We start from the raw sequence: 26833 nt of genomic DNA, 5'->3' as shown, positions 1-26833 counted from the left end.
TCTCAACAACAAAAAAACTAACAACCCAATTAAAAAATGGACAAATGACCTGAACAGACATTTCTCCGAAGAAGATATACTGATGGCCAACAGACACATGAAAAGACGTTCAACATCATTAACTATCAGGGAAATGCAAATCAAAACTACAATGAGATATCACCTCACGCCCGTCAGAATGGCTATAATTAACAAGACAGGAAACAACAAGTGTTGGAGAGGATACGGAGAGAAGAGACGTCTCATACACTGCTGGTGGGGGTGCAAACTGGTGCAGCCACTATGGAAAACAGTATGGAGATTCCTTAAAAACTTAAGGATAGAACTACCGTATGATCCAGCTATTCCACTGCTGGATATTTATCCAAAGAACATGAAAACACCAATGGCTAAAGATGCATGCACCCTCGTGATCATTGCAGCATTATTCACAATAGCCAAGACTTGGAAGCAACCTAAGTACCCATCAACGGACGAATGGATAAAGAAGCTGTGGTATATATACACAATGGAATACTACTCAGCCATAAGAAATGATGAAATCCAGCCATTTGTGACAACATGGATGGACATTGAAGGTATTATGCAAAATGAAATAAGTCAGAGGAAGAAGGTCAAATACCGTATGATCTCACTCATTAAGTAGTAGATAATAACAACAACAAACAAACACATAGAGACAAAGATTGGATTGGTGGTTACCAGAGAGGAAGAGGGGAAGGAGGAGGGCGTAAGGGATAATTCGGCACATGTGTGTGGTGATGGACTGTAATTAGTATTTGGGTGGTGAACATGAGAACATAATGTAATCCATGCAGAAATAGAAATGTAATGATGTACACCTGAAGTTTATACAATGTTATAAACCAATATTACGGCAATAAACAGGGGGAAAAAAAAAACAGTTGAAAATGGAGTAGCATACTCAGGAGTGAAGATATAAAATTAGGAGGTGAAGTTTCCTGGATTCAAGGGATAAGGTGGTAAATTAGAAGACAAATGCCTGTGTTCTACCAAATAACAAATGCTTCAACATGGCTGAAAAACAACAATGGATGAATGAATAGCTACCCTTTGAAAATGTATTGGTCCATCCTTTTGGTTATTGAATCTCAGTATGCATTCACTTCAATATAAAAAAATTCAAATAAAAAATTATTTTGTGATGAGACATCAGAAAAGGCTCTGAAGTATACAGTTTTCTATTAGATTTTGAGATATAGTATTTCTTATCCACTAGTTGACCAGTTCATAAAACATGTGTCCAAGTACGAAAAATAAAAATATTTTTTAAAAAGCCTTGAACACAATACTAGTTCATGCATCTAAAACAACAGGCTTTGCAGTGGTCAGTGCTTGCTGTTCATAACAGTCTCACAGCTGCTCCTAGTGTTAATGGCCCCCAGACACCTAACCGTGGGTTGACAAAACATTCATCCTCCTCTCTTTAAATCTGCAATAGTCTTGACGCTCTTGCCAGTGTGATGTAATTTCTTTTCTGGTCTTGTAGTGCATCATGCTGCTGCAATGACAGGGAAGAAGCAATATGGCATGAGAAGGGCTTTCTGAATGATGAATTTATGAAAAGAAGGTAATGGTTTATTTGTTCTTTTTATGACAGGTGACATGTTACAGTTACCAAGCAATATCAAAAGGAAACAACAATGTAACTCTTGGTTCTCTGTCTCATCTATATTGCCAACACTATTCCTCTCTATGATCATTCACACGTTTTCTATATCCACTGAATAGCACTTAATTCTGTGATACTGAATGCATGAAAAAATTAAAACATTTAAGAAAATTAAAATTCAAGGGAATAAGATTTACATCTATTTTATAATTATCTGCTCTGCTCTTTATCCAAAGTTAACATCAGTATGAATCAATAATGAACTGTTAAAGTTGGAAGGGATTTGGGAGACCACTTAGTCCAAATAACGCATTTTTAAATGAAATTGTGTTTTAAAAATTATTTAGAGCACATATTCTACTCTGTCCATTTACTCTGTGTGTGTGTGTGTGCTCAAAATATTCTGCTTTATTTGTGTTAAAGAGAAAATGAAAATCTCTGAATGTATGCAACTTAGGAATTAGATTTGCTGACATGAAATAACATGGATGGACATTGAGGGTATAATGCAAAGTGAAATAAGTCAGAGGGAGAAGGTCAAATACCATATGATTTCCTTCATTAAGTAGTAGATAATAACAACAATAAACAAACACATAGGGACAGAGATTGGATTGGTGGTTACCAGAGGGGAAGGGGGGAGGGAGGAGGGCGAAAGGGATAATTTGGTACTTGTGTGTGGTGATGGGTTGTAATTAGTATTTTGGTGGTGAACATGATGTAATCTATGCAGAAATAGAAGTACAATGATGTACACCTGAAATTTTTACAATGTTATAAACCAATGTTACTGCAATAAACAAAAAATTAAAAAAACAACAAAAAAAGAAAAGAATACATGTACATAGATTTACATCACCTACTATTGTTTGACTTGTGGAAACAGATTTGAACGTCTTTACCAGGAAAGTTGCTATTTTGAGTCATCTTCCACCTCATGCATCTTGGTTTTTTTTTTTTTTTTATTGTGGTCTGTCCATTGACTCATCACAGACAAAATACTTATTCTTTATTATCTCGCTGCTAAAATTATTGACTCTTTCTTGAACTTCTGCATGTATTTTTCTGATCTTTGTTTATTTTCATTAATCCATCAATTTGTCTATGCCTCTAGACTTCCAGCAAACATTATATGAATTACTACTATGTACCAGGCTCTGTGCTTTATGATAAGAATGTTTAATTTTAGTGATAATATTAAGAAGATAATTTTTAATTGACTTTATTTTTAGAGCAGTTTTTGGCTCACAGCAAAAATTAATGAAAAGTACAAAGAATTCCCATGTAGCCCCCGCGCCTACACATGCATAGCCTCCCTCATTATTGACATTCCCCACCAGAGTGGTACATTTGTTACAATTGATGAACCTACATTGACACATCATTATCACCAAGAGTCCATAGTTTACATAGTTCACTCTTCTAGTACGTTCTATGGGTTTGGACAAATTTATAATGACATGTATCTACCAGAAGATACTTTTTGAGATAACTTTTTGTGATGTTATTTATTCTCTGTCCCATTAGCCCTCTCACAGCTCTATCACTACATGGATGATTCCAGGAGCAGCCTTAGAATTCTATAAGCACTGCTTTCAAGAGGGGACTTTCAAGAGGCGATATTGTTAAGAACAAAGTATCTTCTTTTTCCTCTTGAAAATAACCTCTTGAAAATCTTAGCAGTCAATAGTCTTAAGAGCAAAAGTGCTTTGGATTTGCAAAGGCCAGACTCTGAGAGAGAAGTCCAAAAGTATTGTTTTGATGATCAACAGCCAAAACCCTCAATGTCAAGTTTAACCCAAGAACTATAGAGCTGGAAAGAATGCAGAAATATGTAAAAAGAGTTACCTGACTGAATTAGACGAAAATCTGGTAAGTGGAAAGCTTTGAAGAATTGGAAGGACTGTGGGCGTCATAGGCTTCATTTTCAATACCAGAGCAATGTGTCAGTGTCTCTTGACTTTTAATCACCGTCAGGTAGAAGGTTGGGAGATACAGAAAGAAAATCCTGATTTGGCTGAGTGGTTGCTCGACACATAGAAATTTAAGCAAGAAGTGATCAAATATATTATGAATTGCCAAGATTATGATCTATGTCATCATTAGAAATGAAATTTGAGTAGTTATATTATTATAAAGCAATAAAGTTACATTTTTGCCCAATAGTTAACGTATAAAGTTAGCAGTTGCTAACCAAGAAACGGGAATAACTTCCCTGGAAGGAAATTCATCCAGGAAATAGGAACCAGCAAGTTTGGATCCATGATTACTTTTTCTTTTCCTCCATGTAATCTCATGGTGATAGTTTTCCCTTTACTTCTACTTAATTTTTAACTCTCTTTTTAGTCTCACTATAACTGAAGTTATTTTTACCTTCTGATCTCTCTCTTATAGGTCTTAGCATTGAGTAGCAGGATTCTAATTCTAATTTACTTGGAGAGACAATCTGATTGGCTTATCTTGATTGTGGTTTCTATCCTATCAGTTCTGGTTGGGTGACTGGGTGTGGGGTGGGAAAAGACAAGTGGTTGTATTTATTTTACAAATATGGAGACTAGGACCAGTTTTATCAGGTGACAGACAGTTCTCAAAGAGGATGTCAGTTGAATGAGAACTCTAAGTTATGTTCATTGCAAATTATAATAATATTCCCTTCATAGGAATTGAAGAAAAGTTAAAACATATAATAGAACATGTGTATCAAATAAAACGCAAATATTGTTAGCATTTTAAATCATATTTGTAGCAGAAACATATTTTCTTTCTTTCTCAGCACAGAGAAAACTTTCTGAGCCCTAATTCCCAAAACAAATCATATAAATTCAGTTTCTCTTGACACGTGAGAATTTTTTTCTCAAATTATTTACAAGTTACATTAACAGCGGGATTTAGTTTTCACACAACTGACGATTATTTTAACATTAAATTATCCTAAATCACCAGCTAACTTAGGAAAAAGAAGAGTTGGTCCATTTATTTTGATCACAAAGGATAAAAATATTAGTCTGGGTTTAAAATGCAACTGAACCTGAGATTCCATGAGCTAACATAAACATTATGATTGTTATATGACTAGAAAAACATAGAACGTGTGACATGTAATAAGGATCTAAGTATAGAAATACAGATATTCTCAGTTTTACCTTGAAGTTGCTTTATCATTAAGTAATCTGTTTAGATAACAAATATGTAGACATATTTAAAATGGTGTGCCATTTAGAGTAACTACATTTCAGATCTATATGGCCAAAGGCTTTACAAAAAGAGAAGCTAATACTGATTTGGAAATTGCATGCTTTATTAACACATGTGTAAACTTATTAGGAAATGATGATAAGGATGAAGTGAATATTTTCTATCCTTTTCCAACTTATTATTATTATTATTATCTTTTAATTTAGAACTGCAAATGTTTTGGATATACTGTCTTCAAATTTTTGTGAAGATCTCATCTATTAGTCTCCATCTACTTGTATAATATTAAAAATAAAAAAATGAGTTATTTGTATAAGGTATAATTCTAAAGTAACATTGAGAGAGGCAGATGTTTAGGACTAGGAGTCTTATTTGTGAATTTTTCTCCAGTATCTGCAAGATTATCTTGCAAAATCTTCAAGAAAGAGGCAATTACCTATACATCTCCACAATAAAGACAGACCATTCAGCAGAATGAGTGATAGTAACCAGGGAGGTAAATGGGTTGTCAAACTCTGTCACCTTATCACTGAGGATTTCCTACATAAAAATGACAGGGAGGGTATGTGATGGCCTTAGACTTAAATGATAGTGAAGCAAAAAATAGGAAAGGATAATCATCTCTACACAGCGAATCAGATTCATTCCTCAGTGTGGGAAGGTGAGCTGTCTTACAGGAGTCCAAGGTATTGTTACAGACTCAGAATAGTAAAGATGGCACATTTGTGTGTTGTATTGGTGGAGGGTGATAATAAGTCTTTCAGGAGATTGTTAATGCTGCTCCTCTTCAAAAGGAAGCTTCCGTTCCGAGTGGGAAGCAAGACTGTGGCAGCTATGAATCGAGGGATGCCAGTTCTCTCAGTTCAACAGGACAGGTGGTTTTGCTTAACTTTCTCTCAGAAGATTAACTCCTCTGGATGAAGGCATTGCAAGTTCAGGAGAATAAACAGACACACACCCGCTACAGGATTAAAACGCTGCTACTAAATGATAGCAAATAACCTATTGTTATCTTTTTCAATTTAGCTGTGGATTAATTTATTGCAATGTTTGCTCAAAGGGAAATGAACACAAAATAATCACATATAAATAGAGGAGAGTATTAAAATATGTCCCACGCATGGGGTCATATTGCTAAAGGATTGATGAGTGAGAGGCATGTTTTCATGGATAAATGAATATCTGTGGCTATCCCACTTAAGTTATTTGGATTTTTAGAATGCTGTTTTGTTTTTAGAAAATCATAAATCTCGATTAATAAGTTAAAAAATAAAAATGTGAGAGTATTCCTACAGAAAACCTTAGCTCTGTCAGAGCTTTCTCAAGAGTCAGTAGTAGAGTTGTGAAGATCATGCCTTAAATGCAGTACATCGATACGCAGTCATCTCCTCCTAAGCCCAGAAATTTACTCACGTTCTGCTAGTGCTCCCAATATACTGACATGTAACATGCATTCTGAAAAAAAAAGTAAAAGATAAATAATGGGTAAATATCAAAATCACTAAGAATAAATTATTATAACAAAATAGCATTTTGTACAAGCTATTTTATAAATCATGTTAGGCAGGTAGTTCCTTCCAGCTTAATTGTGAAACAAACATCGATTCAAATAAAATCTGTCAGGAAAGAAGTAAATTTGTACAAATTTTATGACTCCACTCTTCACAACTTCCCACTGTGAAATATAAAGTGTCAGAAAAATATAATAACTTATAACACCCTAAACCAACTATTATCCTACAAATCCAATGTGGCTGATGAAGATTCGGGCTTTAACTCTTGATGGAGAGCAAGAGCTATGGCTGGAAGGAAGCTATGGGGACAATGTAATCTTATCCACCATTTCCCTCTGAAGTAGAGTCTTTACCAGGAGAAAAATGGAAAACTGCTTTTTAAGGTGGCTAAGAGCATTTTGATCCTCAATGCCCTTCATTTCTACTTTTAAATATTCATTTTATCGCTATAATTAGCATAAATGACACATATCCTTTGGCAGAAGAAGAAGACAGGATCACGAAGCATCCAGAGTTGCAAAGTTAGGAATTGGAAGTGGCTGGGTCAGGAAAAGCCACAGAAGTGATGCATTGTGTGATTGACACATTTCATCCATGATTTCTCAATAAGGAATTGACTAAAGACTACTTAAAAAACTAACTTCTCCCCCACACTTTCTGAAAATAAGGCTGAAGCACCAAGAATTTTTCTTTCCATCCAGAATTCAGAATAAATAAATTTTTGACAGATACCAGAAATTTGACTAAAGCCTACGTCGATCTATCTAACTCTACCTAAATATTAGAAAAGAGAATTTTTTTACTGTGGTAAAATATACGTAAAATGTATTTTTTAAACCATTTTTAAGTGTACAGTTCAGGGGCATTAAGTTTATTCACATTTTTGTACAACAATCACCACCATCCATCTACAGAACATTTTCATCCTCCCAAACTGAAACTATGTATTCATGAACCAATAACTCCTATTCCTCCTCCTCCCTAGCCCCTGGCCACCTCCATTCTACTTTCTGTCTCTATGCATTTGACTACTCTAGACAGCTCATATAACTGTAATCACTTAGCACAATGTCTTTAAGGTTCATCTATATTGTAGCATATATCAGAATTTCCTTCCTTTTTAAGTCTGGATAATGGTCTAGTGTATGTATATACCACATTTTGCTTATCCATTCATCCATGAATGGACACTTGAGTTGCTTCCACCTTTTGACCATTGTGAATAATGCTGCTATGAACATGGATGTACAAATATCTCTTTGATTCTCTGATTCTAATTTTTTTGGTAAATATTCAGAAAGCAAATTGCTGGGTCATATGGTAATTCTACGTTTAATTTTTTTTAGGAACCACCAAACCATTTTCCACAGCAGCTGTGCCATTTTGTATTCCCACCTGCAATACACAGGGTTCCAGTTTCACCATCAGTTTGTCAACACTTGTTATTTTCCTTTTCTTTCTTTCTTTTTTTTTTTTTTTTGACAGTAGCCATCCTAATGGGTGTGAAGTGATATAGCATTGTGGTTTTGATTTACATTTTTCTAGTGATAGTTATGTTGAGCATCTTCCCAAGTGCTCATTGGCTGTTTATATATCTTCTTTGGAGAAATGTCTATTCAAGTTCTTTGTCCATTTTTTAATCACGTTTTTTGTTGTTGAGTTGGTATTATTATTATTTTTAGTTGTTATTGTAGAAGTTACAGTATGCATCCTTGCCTTATTGGAGTCTACATTAAATTCATACTTTTATCACTTCCTAGTCAATGTAATGACCTTATGGCATCAATAACTGCTATTGACTCATGATGTTAATAAAAATGATTACAGGGGCCAGCCCGGTTGCACAACGGTTAAGTTCGTGTGCTCTGCTTCGGTGGCCTGGCGTTCACAGGTTCAGATCCCGGGCACGGACCTACACACCGCTCATCAAGCCATGCTGTGGTGGTGTCCCACATACAAAATAGAGGAAGATTAGCACAGATGTTAGCTCAGGGCCAGTCTTCCTCACACTCATACAATAATAATAATAATAATAATAATAATTACAGATAGCTGCTATTGAAATTAAACATTGGTGGTAGTTCCCACTAAATTTGCAGATGCAGGAGAAGAAGAAGGCAGGGAAGAAGAAGGAAAGGGAAGAGGATGAGGAGGAAGAGAAGGTGAAGGAGAAGAAGACAAGAGCCAAACAAAAATACCTCTACAACCCATGAAATAGCAAGAAAAGATAAAATGACAGAACGAAAGCCAAACATTTAAGTGATTTCAGTAAATGCAAATAAATCAAAATTTCTGCAGTTTCCTGATTGGCAGGAAGAAATCTTTCATATCCAACAATTGTGTGTTTACCTAGTTTCTAATTTAAAAATAATATAATATAATAATATATTGTCATTTGAGAAGTAGGTTGGCCACATATGATAGGAGCAGGTATAACGTAATCTGGAGTAGTTTCCCTTGGTTTCACAGTCCCTACGTGAGGCCAAGGGCAAGCAGCCGTCACACATTTGGAAATCTCAATTGTTACCATACCTTTTGGTAGTTAAATTATGGTCCTAGAAGAACTTATACTAAACATCTAAGTACTTCCCTTTAAGGGATTATTTATAAATATTGTCGTGTCCTGTTTCCCGAAAGAAATTCAGACATAATAAGGCCACATTATCTTCCCAGAGGAGGAAACAGAATCAATGGCTAGCTGTTTTTGAAAAATATCTGTGCCTGTGATTTTCCAGAATTCCTGAAAGCCCATCTGACCACCTTCTCCTATTCAATGACAAAGACAATCAAAACAAAGTAGAGAAAAATATGATACTATCAAAAGATACACATATATCAAAGGGACACAGAAAGATTTTAACTGTCAAAAGTGAGGCAAAAGCATACAGACTTAAAGTAAAAGATGAAATAGTAATACTAGAGGAATTTAAAATAAAGATTCTTACATGGTAGAGAAATAGTTTTTAAATATCGAAATAGACGTATTTCATAAAGAAAATATGAGTTATAAAGGCTTAATACTTGAATAACATTATCAACCTAATGAAAAGCAATTGTAAAGAATAAAAGAAAAAAATAGCACAGTAGAATGTAATTTTAACATACATTTTGGATCTTGGACAAAAAATAAGCCAAAATAAATCAAAGGAAACTGAATTATATAATGTAAAAACTAACAAAGAGGAAACATTCAGGAATCAACGTAATATTTAGAACAGCTCATGCTGTACACAGTAAAGTGAAAAAGTGCCAATCATTTTCCCAACTAGAATTGTGTGGATAAATTCCTGACCACAATTCAACAATTTGAAAAATGAATAATAAATATTTAAACAAAATAAATGGAAAATTTGAATACTATAGCAAGATGTTTTAGGTAAGAAGTAGTAATCCACAGTTAGTGTGGAGAAACACAAAGTTGAAAATAATCAAATCTGAAAACACAAGGCACTTGTACTTCTTTAGCAAATATACAATGTAACTAGAATAATTTTAAAAATGAGCTTCTTTAAGAAAATGATGTCACACAGACAAAAATCTTCAGAGATGGACATTAGAAAGAATTTATACATGTGATGGGGTTTAGAATTAAACTATTCATAATGAACGTCTATTTAATAAATGATGCTGGGGCACATTTTTAAATTATTTAGATGAAAATAAAACAAGATCTCTAAAACTACCATATACAAAAAAATTAATTTTTAAAATGGAAAGATGGATTGCAGAAAGAAAGGAAGAATAAAAGGAAGAAAAACTCAGTAATTATTTGACTAATGCTGATTTTGGTGAGAGATTGTCTAAGTGTATAGCTATATGGGAATTATTTTTATGTTATTAAGCATATATTTTTACTATGAAGACTATACATTTCTTTAATTAAAGAAAATATTGTATGTATTTATTTGTAAGTACGTGAACATCCAATTTCATAGTAGAAAGAGGTTTCAGTTAATTTTTGCGAAGTAATATATTAGCCAGAAGGCCCAAAATGTAAGCTAACTGTGCACTCTAGATCCCATGACTCCCGAGAGAGGAAGATTTTGACTGATCCTGTGCTTACAAAGAGATAGTAAGGCCTTTCAGTTACCAGTTCCACAGGTAAGTGTGGAAGTTGCCACTTCATCTGAACAGCAAGTTAAAAGCAGAACAGACCGAAAAGTCAACAGCTCATTTTGGATCCATAAGAGAGGTGAGGATGCAGGACAAATTGCTGCCGTCAAGACTAGAGAGACAGAGAGGTGCATATAGGGAGTCACGGCTTACCCGGAACAGAAATTCACAAGAGGAAATCCCAGGAAAACCAGTGCCCAGGGAGGAAAACCCGAACTATAATTGATAAATTTCTGGAGGTGCAGTGGAGGCAAATCTGAGAGTTAACAACTCCAGGGGGACCAAATCATAGGGGAGCCGTCACACTTTTGTGAGTTTTCCCTTCAGGAACTCAACCAGATTCTCACAGGAAATATTGGAGAAAAACCCTTCCTCTCTAGCAAGGGGAGGGGAAAATGGACCATTCTGAAATATGAATGAGCACTCTGTTCTTCTTAACAAGGCCTGCCCTCAGGGGAAACTAGTTAACCGGAGCCTAACCTTCTGGGATATTATCAGAGAATAACTGACCTGGGGTAATGGGAATACTCAACTGCAGCCCACTCTAGTCCTCCCTTGCCACCTAAGAGGGGAGAAAAAAATGAAGTTCACAGTCCTAAGGCATAGGCTCCCTAAAAGACTGAGACCTAATCATAGAACTACATGATGCTTCCCCTCCACCACACCTCACCACTACATTACTAAAAGCCTATTCACAGCAGTTCCTTTTACAAAGTACATCATGTCTGGCTATCAACAAAATATTACAAAGCATACCAAAGGACAAAAAAAGAAATTCGAAGAGACAAAGCAAGCATCAGAATCATATATGGCACTAATGTTGGAAATATAGGCTGGATATTTAAAACAACTATGATTAATATCCTAAGGGCTCTAACGGATAAAGTAGACAGCATGCAAGAACAGATGGACAATGTAAGCAGGGATTTAGAAATCCTAAGAAAAAAAAGAAATGTTAGAGATCAAAAACACTCTAACAAAAATGAAGCAGTCCTTTGATGGGCTTCTTACTGGACTGGACATGGCTAAGGAAAAAATCTCTGAGTTTGAGGATATATCAGTAGGAAACCTCCCAAACTGAAAAGCAAAGAAAACAAAGAATAAAATAAATAGAACAGAATGTCCAATAACTGTGGATGATCACAAAAGGTGTAATACACGTATAATGCAAATACCAGAAGGGGAAGAAAGAGGAAAAAGGACAGAGGAAATATTTAAAATACTGACTGAGAATTTCACCAAATTAATGTCAGATGCCAATCCAAAGATCCAAGAAGCTCAGGGAACACTAAGTGGGATAAATACCAAAAAACTCTACATGTCAGCTTATCACTTTCAAACTACAGAAATCAAAAATAAAGAAAAAATCTTGAAAGAAGCCAGAGGAAGAAAACACCTTACCTATAGAGACACAAAGATAAGAATTACATTTGACTTCTCAGAAATCAAGTAAGAAGTAAGAAGTAAGTAAGAAGTAAGAAGTAAGTAAGAAGAGAGTGGAGTTGTGAGAACAAAACCACCAAACTAGAATTCTGCACTCTGAAATTATCCTTCAAAATGAAATAGAAATAAAGACTTTCTCAGACTCACGAAAACTGAGAAACTTTGTTGCCAGTAGGTATGCCTTGTAAGAAATCTTAAATGAAATCCTTTAGAGAGAAAGAAAATAATATAGGTTAGAAAATTGAATTACCATAAAAAAGGAATTAAAAAAGGATTAAGTAAAGGTGAAATAAAAACTTTTATTTTTATTATTCTTAATAGATCTAACAGATAACAGTTAGTTATAATAATAGTAACAATATATTCAATTATGTATCTTGTGTATATATCTTCTGTGTATGTCATATAGTTTATACAATGTATAGTTATGTATGCTTATATATAAGTGAAATGAATGACAGCAATGATTGAAGAGATGGAAGGGAGGTATGGAAGGGAGAGGTTAGGATTATTTTGTTATATAAGGTACACACATTACCCATGCAGCCGTATAGTATTATATGAAAATGGACTTGGATTAGTTGTAAATATATAGTGCAAACTCTGGGGCAACCAATAAAAAAAAGTATAACTGATATGCTAAAAAAGAAGAGAAAATACAATTATATAACAGACACCTCACCAAGGATACAGATGATAAAAAAGCATATAAAAAAATGTTCCACATCATATGTCATCAGGGAAAAGCAATCTAAAATAATGAGGTACTATTACACACCTAGAATGGCCCAAATCTGGAACACTGACAACACCAAATGCCGGTGGGAATGCAAAATGGTACAGCCACTTTGGAAGACAGTCTGGTGGTCTTTTACAAAGCTGAACAAATTCTTACCTTATTGTCCAACAATCATGCTCCTTGGTATTTACCCAAAGGAGTTGAAAAGTTATACCTACACAAAAAACTGCACATGGATGTTTATATATGCCTTATTCACAATTGCCAAAAACTTGGAAACAACCAAAATGTCCTTTTATTGGTAGATGGATAAGTAAACTGTGGTACATCCAGACAATGGAATATTATTCAGCACTAAAAAGAAATAAAAAGACATGGAAGAACCTTAAATGCATATTAGTAAGTCAAAGAAGCCAATCTGAAAAGGCTACATACTGTATGATTCCAGCTATGTAACATTCTGTAAAAGGCACAAGTAAGGAGATAGTAAAAACATCAGCGGTTGACTGGGATTTAGAGGAGTGGAGAGGAGGCATGAATAGGTGGAGCACAAACAATTTCTAGGGCAGTGAAAATACTCTGTGTGGTATCATAGTGATAGAGACATGTCATTAACCATTTGTCCAAGCCCATAGAATGTACAGCACCAAGAGGGAGCTCTAATGTAAACTATGGACTTTGGATGATTATAATGTGCCAATGTAGGTTCATCAATTGTAATAAATGTATCATTCTGATAGGGGCGTTAATAATGGGGAATTATGCATGTGCTGGGCCCAGGTATATAGGAAATCTCTTTACCTTCTTCTCAATTTCACTGAGATCCTATAACTTCTCTAAAATAATAGTATCTTGAGAAAAAAAGAGTGCTATGTGTCACTTTAGGACAAGATATCAGGAAGGACTTTGAGGTGAGGAAATGAGGAAGAACATAAGAAGTTATCTCCCTATTGTCTAAAGCTGGACTTAGTACTTGACAAAACGCTTTTAGTTATAAACCTAAGAAGCAAGAAATTTCAAGTTGTAATGATATAAAATTAAATTTCTATCTCATCTTTGAATTTTAATGTTGAAGATAGGCTTGCTAAATATGTGTTGACCAAGATAAACTGTGTTTAATTTGCCACTAGTGATTTGGGGTGTTTGTTTAGCTGTAAATTACTAGAGAATTTCACGTTGAAGCGTCAATAGCAGGCAAAGATATAGAAGAATTGTACATAAAGTCTTGAAAAGTATTTGACTAAATATGTTTTACACATGCCTCAATATTAAGTATCAAAACTAAATCACCAATAACAAATTAGAAATAAATATTTGAAACATATACGGACAAAGATAAATGATCACTAATAAAATGATCTTATATATCAATAAAGCAGGAAAAATTCTCCAATGGAAATAAGGGCAAAATTTTTAACTCATTACTGAAAAGAAAATGCAAAAGTCTTGTAGACCTATTAAGATTTACACTCCATTGAATTAAAATATGCGAGCACAATATAAGTGGTGAAAGGAGTGGTAAACCCATTTTTCCTAATCTGTGGGTGACTTCATATTGGTATAAAAATTTTAAACAGTAATTTGACAATATTTATAGAGGGGTTTAGAAACTTCCACGGCCTTCCACTTGGAAGTTTTACTTTTATGGCTGTGTACTAAGGGTATAATAAGAAACTATTCACAAGAACATTTCTGGTAACATTATTTGCAATAGTCGAGAAAAGAAAAAAATTATACACAGATTAAGTCTTCCACAAAGTATATATATTTGTTAATTAAATTATGGCAAAGGATATTTGTTGATACAATTACAGCACTAAATAAAATTATAACACTAATTCATAATTAATAAATATGCTTTCAAAAATATGTGATATTATAAAAAAATAAATTGGGATGAAGTGTTAAATAAACATTCTGGGATAATAGTATGATACACATCATAGTGTTGATTTTGTTTTAAGAAATATTCTTAAATTGTTACCGAACCAGGTTCGTTTTTGCCCATAGCCCAGAAAGCCAAATGCCAAGATGAGACATTGCAGCAGAGAGAGAGTTTAATCACAAGGCAGCCAAGTGAGGAAAGTGGGAGAACAAGTCTCAAATCTGCCTCCCTGATAATGGGGACTCAAGGATATTTATGGGGTAGGGGGCAAGGTGGTCTGAAGTGTGGAGATAGACGATTGGATATGAGGAGAGGTGAAGTAATTGATGATCTGCACAAGCGTAGTCAGACTTCATAGGACACATGTTCACAAAATGGCAGCACTAGCATGAGCTGAGAGTGGAGTTTTTAGCCTTTGACGTCAAAATGTCACTTATCAGACATCCGTGCAGGCCCAGTTGATGGGTTGGTGGTCTCAACCAGCCTGAAGTTGACAAGGGGTCCTAATTCCTGAAAAACAGCTCAAACACCCCTTACCATGGTGACCCAGGCTCCAGGGAGATGTTATCTATAGGAACCCAGTGGGAGTCAGCTAGCATATTGCCTACGCAGCACAGTTAACAATGGATGGGTAAACAGCTAAAAGCTATAATCAGTAATTGCAAAAAAGAAAAAAAGTTTAGCTCCTAGTTACTTAATTATCAATGGCTAACTGTTTGCTGGTTTCAAAATGATTAGATAACAATTCTTGATGACCTTATTCTGTGGGTCAATTTATTCATTCTCTCTCTCTCTTCATTTCTAAGGTTTTCAGTGTCTACCATTTAATAATTATTTAATAAATTGCAGATCTTGACCATATAGACAGGCTGAAAAGTACGGATACAGTGGCAAGATTGAGGAAGATATCATAAGGCCAATAATCTTTCTTTAAATTGAATCCTTCTCTAAAGTAGACCCTGATGAGGAGAGAAAACCGAGAACACTACTTCCAGGGCTGCAGCTGTGGGTGCCTCTGAAAATGCACTTATGGTGGAACCTGGGAAACAATGTGAAGAAGCAGAGAAACAGAAGAAAGAGATAGATTGAAACTTTATGTCTTTTTCTCTTTTCCTTTTAGAATTTGTATTTGTTAAACAAAATTCAACTGAGTAAATTTGAAGATCTAATTGGCTTTATTAAATGATTCATGAAACTGGCAGTGTCTCATCTAGCAAGCAGAGATATACTCTGAGGAGTTATACAAAACAGAAAGTGTTTATACGAAGAAGATGAAGCAAGGAATTTATTAGCAAAAGAAAAGAAAGGATCATTTTGGGCCAAGACATCTTCTCTGTAGGGGGAAGGAAACAGCAAGAATTGTATCATTCAGATTGCTTCTTCTTCTGAGGGATGGAGAGGGCCCAGGTGGCACATTACCTCATTGATGCTGACCAGAAAATTCCAGACTGGTTTCTTGCTAACATTTCTAGAGAAGGTCAAAAGTCAATTAGGTCAGGTATTAAATCTAGGTTTGGTATCATGGGCTTTAGCACAACGATGCCATTTTGAGCCTGTGGTTTTTCCCTTTAATAATTTTCCCCTTTTAATCAGACTCTCATCTGGACTGAGAGATGTCATCAAAATTTAAGGCATTACTGCCACTCTCAGCTACCACTCTATAGTTCTTGCAGCTTTATCAATCCTTGATGTGGTTTCCATAGATCATGAAACGATTCTGCCTAATCCCTGTGACATTCACAGGTCACAGTTCCGGGTTCACAAATTTTAATTTGGCCATTCTATTTGTTCCTTTTCTGATGTTCCAGTGCTGGGAGATCATTTGCTTGGCAAATAGTGGCTGCAAACATGCATGCTTTTGAGAGAATATGACGCATCAGGGGGATTTTTTGATAACCATAAGCAGGACAATTCTCAATGTCTGGAGTGCACTTCAGAACCATAGTCCCCAAGACCCAAACCAACCAAAATCAAATAAGTCAAAGAAAGACCATGTTGAAGGAGTCATCTTTTTAAGCCAAGTCTGTTGCTCAGTGATCTTATGGAGCTGAGTCTCAACTTCCCCAGAAATGCTGATCCAGGTGCAGCAGATGGTATTAGTCACACCACAGACACCTCCTTGCTCAGCTAAAAGATAATCGTGGGCTATATTATCACCAAGAACAACCTTAGCCAGAGAGTCTAAATATTTTTGCTGGGCAACTAATGTTTTAGCAAGACAACCAGCACAATCTTCAAGAATTAAGGAGAAGTCACTGATCATACCCTCATTTACATTTACTCCTAACCAGGGAAGTAGGGTCCTGCCAAAGGAAGCATACCCTGAATCATGAAAAGCCTCCTGGTAGGTCCTTTCTAGAACAGTTAGGGACATAGTTGGATAACTTAAGAGGCATTGCCCAGCTGTGCACCAGCCATCTATGCATTCATAGACCCAAGGAGAAGAATAATCACCACAGATAAAGGTAAGTCCTGCCAGGGCACAAACCATTTCCACTAAGGTGGCACTGTTAATAGATTCATTTGCAGAAATTGTTGCATTTTCTCATTCAAGCCAGGGGTCAGTTAGATTTTCTCCTAGCCTGAAATAAAAGTTCATTCTAAATTCCAGAGGTTACCTGCCTTAGCAATGGCCTGGGAAATACGAATGATGGCATTATGTTTCCATCTCAATGCCAGAGTAAAGGAAAGAAAGAGAAGAAACAAGGATTTCATGTTTAGTTTATAAAGTCTTGATCTGTCCTATTGGGTGGTAGCAGTCTACCTGGATGTCAGCTACTTTCCTTCCTTATCAATTTAATTTGGAGGTCTCCAGTGTTTGTACAGGACCAAGTGTCAGGTGGAGTCTTCTTCAGTTGTGAGATGGATATCCAGGGCTCAAGTCCCTGAAGTTTGGCTGTCATCTGGGTAGTGAGGAGGACCTGGTATAATCCCTTCCAAACAGCTTGGTGATTCCAAATCAGAAGGGTGGGAGAAAATTGGAAACATTAGTTTGGTGAGTCATAGCTAGATATTTGAGAAGACTGGAAGAATTCAAGATCCAGTCCAGTCTACAAGTATATAAGAAAACCTCAAAAATGATTAATAGGACTAAAATCTAATATCTACAAAGGTGCAAACAATTTTTCTCTCTACAATTACCCCCATTTTTTTACCAAAGATAATCACAGTAAAACTAAATTTGTTTGCATTAAATGTGGCCTGATTATTTATGTAGGTGCAGTAAGAATAGTGATAGACCATATGAGCTCTTTTTAAGACGTTTTTGCTGGAAACTTGTAGGTACCAGGTTGAGTTTTCCAAGCAGTTCCCTGAAGCTGTCTGGCCATATCTGAGTCTATGCACATGTCTCTCAAATATGACATTCCAATCAAAGCGTTGGTAATACAGCCAATGTTTCAATTGTGTCCTGTTACAAAGAGAACAGATTCTTGTTGAATTTATGCAAATAAATATATTGTCATGAAAATAAGAATACTTGCTGAGAGTTTCTGAATCCTGAAGGGATCAGGTAAGGAGAAAAGTAAATGTTTCATCTTTGTTCACAAGGTATACTTTACCAAATTGCTATGTCATAGATAGCTTAAGAGAAAAGGTCTCCCTAAATCCAGAAAAACAAAATATTAGAGCATCCTCCTTAGTTCACACAGTTCCCTGTGATTAATACTTGTTCTGCTTGAATCCAGTTTTTCCCTTGATTCTCTCAATCTTGCCAGATGATTGAGAGTGATAGAGGCAATGATAAGTCCAAGAAGTTTGGAAGGTTTTCGTTAAGGCTCATATGATTTACCTAGTGACGTGGGTGCCTTGATCACTGGAGATTGTGGAAGGTATATCCCGAGTGGGAAACACATTTTCTAACAATTTCTTTGCTACTATGAGGGCATCATTCTTGCAGCAAAGGAAGGCTTCAATCCATGCAGAAAACATACATACAATAATAATAACATGTTGATAACCCATACTACATGGCAGTTGAATGAAATCCAACGGCAAGTGCTCAAAGGACCCAGAGGGAGGAGTTCTGAGGCATCTGGGGACAGAGATAGTTTTTTCTATAGTGGGTAAAGGAATGTAAAAACCAAAAAATGGGGTTTTGCAGGGAAACAGGAAGAATCAAGCAGCTGTCTTGCGTTTCCCACAGCCCCAACTGTTTGTTTAGTTTATAGCCATTGTTTACTCATTTTAATTTCTCTGATTCAAGAGCAGACTTTTCCATGTTACAAGGACATCAGAATGGCAAAAATATGGCAGTGAGCGGTCATTTTTTACAGAAGCAGAATGAACTTCATCCAACACGTGCCACAATCTTTATAGAATCTGTTACTGCTGACTTTTCATGAAAGTCAGCTAGGGAAATTATTTTGGCAAAATCCAGAGTCCTTGTTTTCTAGGTAGATTACATCTTTTCTTAACCAAAAAATTCCCCCACATCCTACTTTCCTTGCATACAGTGTTGTTTCCCTTATAATTCTTAGTAGCTTCAATTACATACATAAGAATTTTTAACCTTTAAAAACCTTAATTTCTAGTGAAAAATAAAGAAGTAAACAATTATGAGCTGTCTTTTATATTAGCATTCTATGGCTTGGCAAGTTTATAAATACTTCTTATAATTTCTAGAAACATGCTTTTCAGCATGGCATAAGACATGTTTAGTAACAGACCCAAATATCTTTGATTCCTCTGTAAAAGGAAGAAAAATGTGGATAAATCTATGTTCAGTAATTAATCTTTCAGTATTTTATTTTATTTGGGGATGATCTAGATAGTCAATGAATTTCCCATCATTTAGTTTAGCAAAATGCTAGGGTTTCAGGTTACCAATAAGATTTGAAAAAACTGTTTTTAAGTACATAGTCCATAAAATGTAATTGTTGCTAGAAAGTTTACCTATAAGCTCTTATCCCACTTACATCTATTTAAGTCAATTGCTCACAACAATTGTGTTTAGATCACCCCTGAAAAATTCATGAGATTAGACAAAATCAGCCATCACTTTAAGTAATCTTTCCTGCTGACAAATTTTGTAGCAGAGATATGAACTTATTTGACTTTTAGTAAACCTAGGTAGAATAAAAGTTATATGTTTGCATTATATTCAATGTTGGCAACTCTAATGACACGTCAGTTTTAATGAAGTCAACAGACTTAAACTAGCTTTAATTTACTAAAGATTGATCCTAGATCACATGAACTTGAAAAACATTTGAGTTAGTTTTTATTATTTTTCCAAGAGTTTAAGCACTTAATTTTCTTTAAGCCAATTAAATAGAGCTTTTTTATAAATTAATTTTGCCAATACTATCCTAAGGTGGAAAAACATCCCACATCTACAACATACATGTATAGACACACAGAACATATAGACAGATGACAATGGAGACCTATTAGTTATGAGACAGGTACCATAATGCAAAACTCACTGGTTTATAAAAGAACAGTTGGATCCATATTGTGTATAAAGTGAATAGTTGGAATAAATTAAGATTACCTATTCAGATGGCTAAAGCTTTTTACTAATATTTGCAGAGAAGACACTTAGATTTTTTTCAAATGACCTTTTCTCCTTTTGATAAAAATTACCTCCCTGAAGTTTTCATTTCAAAGAATGGTTCTTAGGTCCCAGAGAAGATGGGGATAGAAAACTTACATCACAAAAGTACAGAGAAAAGTATTCAAGTTTTTTTCAAGATGAAGTTTTTGAGGCATATTTGAATATTAGCAAAGGTCTAGGATAATTTAAAATTTTAAGTGCAAGACAATTGTGTTTCTAATACCCTGATCTTTTACAATATCTACAAGTATTTTGAGATAAATAGGGGAGGTTTTGGAGTATGATAAAAAGGACAGATGAACTTTGAGCAGCTCTCTAGAGCCACACCTTTGGTCCCACAGAGATTTATAAGACAAAGACAGTTGTTTCTAGTTCTCCAAAGAACTGGACTGCCGCCTGAATAACAGGCTGCAAAGAGACTGACCCGCCCCTCCAATTACATTTTCCCCAATTTGCTTCTTTCCCTCTGGGTACATAGTTTAGGGGAGAAGGCCCAAGAAAAAAAATTCCTATCAGGCTCTGAATATCAGCTTCCATTTTGGCCAAACTTCTGATCATAAAGTCATTAAATTCTTTCAAATATCTTGTCACATTTCAGGCAGAACAAACGGTAAATATTTCTGGCAGTATTGAATAACCCCGTTAATTGTAATTTTAGTTTTCCTTTGGTTGTTTAAGGGAATAACACAGCAATTTACCAAAAAAAATTCCTCAGAGTTTCAACTGTAGGTGGAGCCCATTTTGGGGCATTTACATTGATGTTGAGGAATTTGCAGAGGGCTTCTGAGGACAATCTTTTTTCCAGTTTCCCAGTTGATTACAATTGAGACATTGATTTCTGGGCCAGTGTTTTGATAATGGATCCCTAAAAGGGTGAAGTGGGGGACATCTAGGTGTTGTTTTAGATACCTTTTGTGTCTTTAATTTTTCATTAGCCTTTTGCAATGAATCTTTCAATGAATCTATTTTGGACTCCTGAAGCCTTCTGGAAGGTTCTACATATCATTTAAAATAGGTATCCCATTCTGTTTGTTCAACCTGGGATCTCTTGCTCTCAAATGCATTTCTTAATGAGTGATCTGGTCTAATGGAACATTTCCCAAAATGGCCATTGTAATTCTAGGTTGTCTTCTGTAATATTTTGCCATTTTTACAGATACCTTTAGCTTCCAGGACCAAAATTCTTAGACATAAAATAAGCAGGTGTGTCAGAAGGTGGTGTGCAAAACTCTTTGGATATAAAGAATCCCATTTTTTTTTAGCTAGGCCTTTGGGTTTTTTGGAGCCAAACTAATACCTAAGAGGGATGCATCTTAGAGTTGGAAATTGTGGGGTGTTTTACAATGCACCTCATTGCATGGAAATTTTCTTGAGATTGGTGGGTGACCTAGTGTCAATCTAACCCATTCTGTGAACTACTTAACCTCTCATGGAAATCTTCTTCTTAACCTATCTAACAGCTTTTAAATGATTGACCCATGGCTACCAATTTAGTGGCCTTTTTGGCTTCCGAGATTCCATTAGCAATGGCCTTTTCCTCATGTACATAACGTATGAGGTAAATGTACCTCATATATTAACATACTAGCAGTAACCCAGGAACTGGGGACTAGGGAAAGGATTGAATCAGCAGGCCCCAGTGGAAACCAGGGACAAAACCAAGGGCTGGGTTTTAGATGTTACTGTGGTCTAAATTGGACCTATTCCAATCTCCAGACCTACTCGGGTCTCAGATCCACTCAGGTTCTGGCCGGAAACCACCAACAATTCCCAGGGAGCTTTGGACTGGGGTAAAGGATTGAACCAGCAGCCCTCAAATAATGGGAACTGTGGGGTGATTCCAAACAAATGGAGAATTGTAGCTGCCACCAACAATTCCCAACCTGGAATTGGGGGAAGAATTCCAAACAAACGTGGAACTACAGTAGTTCCCAATGTGGAATCCAGGACAGAATCAAGGGATGGGATTTTCCACTCAAAAACCTGAGAATTTTGGTCTGAAAAGCCAATTAAATGGAGAGCTCAGTGCAAAAAGAGTGTGGAGCTCAAACTAAAGAGGAACTTACCAATGGCCCTAGGAAATGGCGAGAAAGACAGTGAACTCAAAAGGGTTCACAGAGCGCCACACCTGTGTTTCTCGTTGTCCCTGAAGCTGCTGGAAGTCTCCTTTGGTCCTGCTGCTGTCTCCAAATCTGTTAAAAAACAAAATTCAACCAAGTACATTTGTACATTTGAAAATCAAATTGGCTTTATTAAATGATTCATGAATCAGGCAGCATCCCACCTAGTAAGCAGAGAGATACTTCAAGGAGTTACATAAAATGGAAGGTTTTTATAAGAAGGAGAGACAAAGAAATTATTAGCAAAAGAAGAGAAAGGATTATTTTGAGCCAGGACACCTTCTCTTTGGGGGTAAGGGAATAGCACGAGTTTCTCATGCAGGTTGCCTCTTCTTCCTCCAGGGGAGGAAGGAGGCCCAGGTGACAGATTGCTTCATTGATACTGACCAGAAAATTCCAGACTGGTTGATTAAGATTACATTTCTGAGGAAGGTCAAAACTGTAGTTAGGTCAGGTATTAAATCTAGGTTTGGTATCATGGGCTTCAATACAAGTGATGCCATTTGGAGCCTGCCGTTTTTGTTTTCAACATGTTGATTGCCACGTTTAAGATTCTACTTCCCAATTCCCTTTTAATCCTCTTAGTGCTCAGCACTGAGGCTCAGAACTTGGATTTAAAGTTGGGTCTAAGAGAATCCAAAGAGTCGGTGAGACTTCCATGGTGTCTTTTATACTATACTGCTTTCTAAAGTAACTTGCAGTGTTGGCATAATCTTAGAAAAATGTTTTTAAATAACCTGTTCATCTTGAGTATTAATTTATAGTAAAAATAATTTAACAATTTTTATCTGATCAGGAAAATATTCTATCTGCGCTTTATAATAGTGATTCAAATCAAGTCTAACCAAGATATGTCCTAAGTGTAGAGATTCCTAAGTATCCAAATCTTGAAAGAATTTTAGTCTCCTAGCAATGCAGTCTAAATTTAAAGATATGAAAACTGAATCACAGAGAAGAGCATTCTTTAATCCCACCTCAGTGTCTCTCAATTCCCTTAGTCCTTTATTTATTTTACAAATACAGGCAAAAACAGCAATCCTCCACATGCTAAAATTTATCACTCATTTTTTAAAATAAGCGTAAATAATCCAATTTTTGCATAATTAAATTTTCTTAAATATTTTTTCTTAAATTTCCTGGCAGATAATTCTTCTATTCTACTTGTATATTTCACTATTATTTAACAATGATATCTGGGATAAAATTCACGAACTGTGTTTTTGCCATTTTGCATAGAAAATAACCATTTAAGTATCCAAATGAAAGTGAGGTAGGTAATATGCCATGTGCAGTGTGATATTCCGAGAATCTAACCAGAAAAAGATATTTTCCCTTATAGAGTCACACTGATATGAAGAGAGGGCACAGAATAAGAACTGAATAGCAAAAGGCAATATAAGTATACTTTTTCAAAAATGAAATTTGCAGACCATTCTATCTTAAAAATATAGACTGGTACTATTTAAAAATTATATAATTAAGGGATCGAATGGTAAATGTTAAAGCTTATGCCTTTTTCTATTAACAATTGCTAAGGACATATCTTCACTATAATTTCTTTATAAAGAAAAATGTACTTTAAGCTCACTTGAATTAATTGCTACTGAATAAACAGTTTTGTATTTATTGATATTTATATATCAGTTATTTATATTTTACAAGAGTTCTTAAGCTATGTCTTTGTAACTAAAGTGTAAAACATAACATTCGGTTTCTACTGCCTAATGACACATCTTCAGACCATTTTGAATTTAAAAGAAGTATAAGGGAATAACATACTTTTAAATTAATCTGAAAATAACCCAGTTTGGTTATCTTTTTTCCTAATCCACCCGAAAACCTAACCCAAGTGAACAGAGGGTTAGACCCCATCACAATGCAGAGATAATGGAACCGCTTTCAGGCTCCTTCACTCTAGACAGCAGTGATTTTCAAGATATCCAGCCTCTTTACTGAGAATCACAGAAATGTGATGAAAGATGTTCGAGATAGACTGTATTCTCATGACAGAATAATATTTCAAAATCACTTCTTCTGGAACAACATGACTACTTTTTGAAGCTCTCAGCTTGGTGCTAGACTGAACTCTTGTGCTGTGATTCAGTCCTACTGGGTAGAAGGAACCAGGCAATTGAGGCTTGATCTGCCACGTTGGTAGTCTGAAAATCCAATTGCGTAAGAAATATATCAGACCAATCCTGTTTGCCTGAGAGCATGGCGAAAGAGGTAGAAGTAGAATATTTCTGGACTGTGCAATTATATAATTAATGCCTAGAAATTATAGAAGAGTCTTTTTTATTTACACAGGAAAAAACCACAACTCTATATGCATACAGTCCATGCTGACCACAGACAGGTAGAATATATTTTTTCTTCCTTATTTCTCGAATTCCCGTTTCTTTCTTTTTGCCCTGATTCATAGGCTTATTTATTTATTTATTTTTTTAATTTTTTGTTTATTGCAGTAACATTGGTTTATAACATTGTAAAAATTTCAGGTGTACATCATTATACTTCTATTTCTGCATAGATTACATCGTGTTCACCACCAAAATACTAATTACAGCCCATCACCACACACATGTACCGAATTATCCCTATGGTATTTTTCCTCCCTGTGAAAGTCCTGAGGCAAAGTATCCTGAGGCTGTTGCCCAGGGAAGACTCAGCTTACAGTTTCTGCTTTGCTGCTTCACTAACCTGTGTCCATTGTAAGCTTCTAGGAAATCTACATTAATACTTCTTGTTGCTTAAGAGGCACAGGTGGGCACATGTAAATAGAGTAGGAAAGATCACACAACAAGTATTTGCTCCTTGTCAGATTGTTTTGTAGCTTCTGATCTCCTTAAATGGGAAGTATAGAAAGAAATGCTTTGCTCCACAGATAACAGAACGGTGTGGATCAATTGGTCAAACTTCCAATTGTGGGAAATATATAGTTCAGAGAATACAGAATAAAAGACAAACAACAAAGAATTAAAATTAAAACATAGACGAAGATGGAGGGGTGCTCTCTGCTTGCTCACTGAGGGAACTGTGTTCAGTGCTTCCAGATCTGGTTTTTCTCCTTACTGCTGAGCTCCTTTTAATAGAATAACAAAGAAGAATCTTATTAATGCTTGATGACATGACAAAAAAAAAAGTTTTAAAAACATTAGCAGCCAACCAAGACCCCACAGGTCTTCTTGAGGAAATAGCATGAGACTTTACAGATTGGTTAATATAATTCTCAAGAGTGATCTCAGAGTTAAAAAAGAAAAAAAGACAACAAATCTTGGAAAGTATGGATACATGTTTTTTTCTTAAGAAGACAACCAAAAAAAGCTAAAACATCGTTGTATTGAGTGAAACTACAGAGCAGCCTAGTCACATCCAACTCTTTCCTTTCATAAATGAGGAAATGGAAGGTCAGAGTAGAGAAGATGCTGATGGAGGTTATGTTGTGAGTTGACAGCAAAGTAGAAAAGTTGGGATCAGATGACAACCTGTGTAATTCGCAATCCCAGAGATGCAAGATGTTTCAAGGTCAACATGAAGTAATTTAAAAAATATTATTATTAATCTATAGTGCTTTAAAAAGACACTCCTTGTGAAGAATATGTGCTATCAGAAAATAGTCTTAGAATTCTGCTGAATTAATGAATGACAAAAGAATAGCCCAAAGTAACTGCTTAGTGAAGCGATTATTTATGAGCCCTGACTCTGACTGGTTTTATGAGATCTACCACATAGCAGGAGCCACAAAATGGGGAAACACAGAAGCAAAGGCAGAATAGAAGTGGGGAAACTGGCTTTATTCTCATATGTGCTAACTTTCACAAATAGAATCAAGATATCAGAAGCACTGCTGGAGATTCTCAATCTAATTCTCAGAATAGAAGCCCATCTAAACTCATCCCTGGGTGGATGAGAACTGAAGAGCCCTGAAGTCTGAGCACAGTGAGCTCAGTGTTACCATCCAGTGTTCCCTGCTCCATGAAATCCGATGCTTTAGAAGGACCATCAAGGGGGGATCCAGAAGACGGGAGCAAGAGCTAGTATTTAAAATGATACTTAAATTGTGATACATGTAATCAACTCTTAAACCCCTCACCTCCTTTAGAACCATATTGTGTTGATTCCTCTTTTCTCATGCAACACTCAGGGCTATTTGCTTATTGCTCAACATGATAGCCATCATTTTGAGCTGCTTTCATCTTTTTTATGGATGGTGGGTATGGGGAGCACACATAATATTTTGAGACTAGCGCAGTTTGGAGACAGCATGAGTAGAAAGTATAGGAAACTGAAAGGTAGTTTGAAGATTGGGGGAGTGAATATAACAGACTAAATAGTTTCAGGTTTATCACCAATAGAATCAAAATGAATACTTAGCTCTAAGTACTCTAGGTTTGCCTAGAAAACCAACTGGAAAAGATGGTTGTAAATGTTAAGTAGCAGTGTTGAGCCCAAAGCTGTGAAGGGTCTCAGATGTTATCCTACTTTCAAGCTAACAAGTTAACCTGACACCATTTCTCTCTTTCTCTCTCACACACACACAGAAACTCTGGACGTCTGGATGAGAGAACAGGCTTTTTATTTACTCACAGACCAATCTTAGCAGCACCGGATCCCCATTCTCCAATTCCCTGTGG

The 26833-nt window shown here is 35.7% G+C and overlaps 1 long non-coding RNA gene across 1 annotated transcript; it reads right to left on the bottom strand.

Annotated features, from left to right (window-relative positions):
• Positions 1-1250: 1250 nt before the first annotated feature.
• LOC131392999 (uncharacterized) lies at positions 1251-26833 on the bottom strand. The gene is made up of 4 exons (XR_009215823.1): positions 26787-26833; positions 22146-22271; positions 6242-6283; positions 1251-1522 (listed from the first exon to the last, which is right to left on the bottom strand). It is a non-coding gene; the product is annotated as an uncharacterized LOC131392999 (long non-coding RNA).

This window comes from Diceros bicornis, chromosome 27 (assembly GCF_020826845.1).
Source record: "Diceros bicornis minor isolate mBicDic1 chromosome 27, mDicBic1.mat.cur, whole genome shotgun sequence".
Lineage (NCBI taxonomy): Eukaryota > Metazoa > Chordata > Mammalia > Perissodactyla > Rhinocerotidae > Diceros > Diceros bicornis.
Note: the sequence above shows the minus strand (reverse complement) of the source record. Positions and strands in the feature narration are given on the sequence as shown.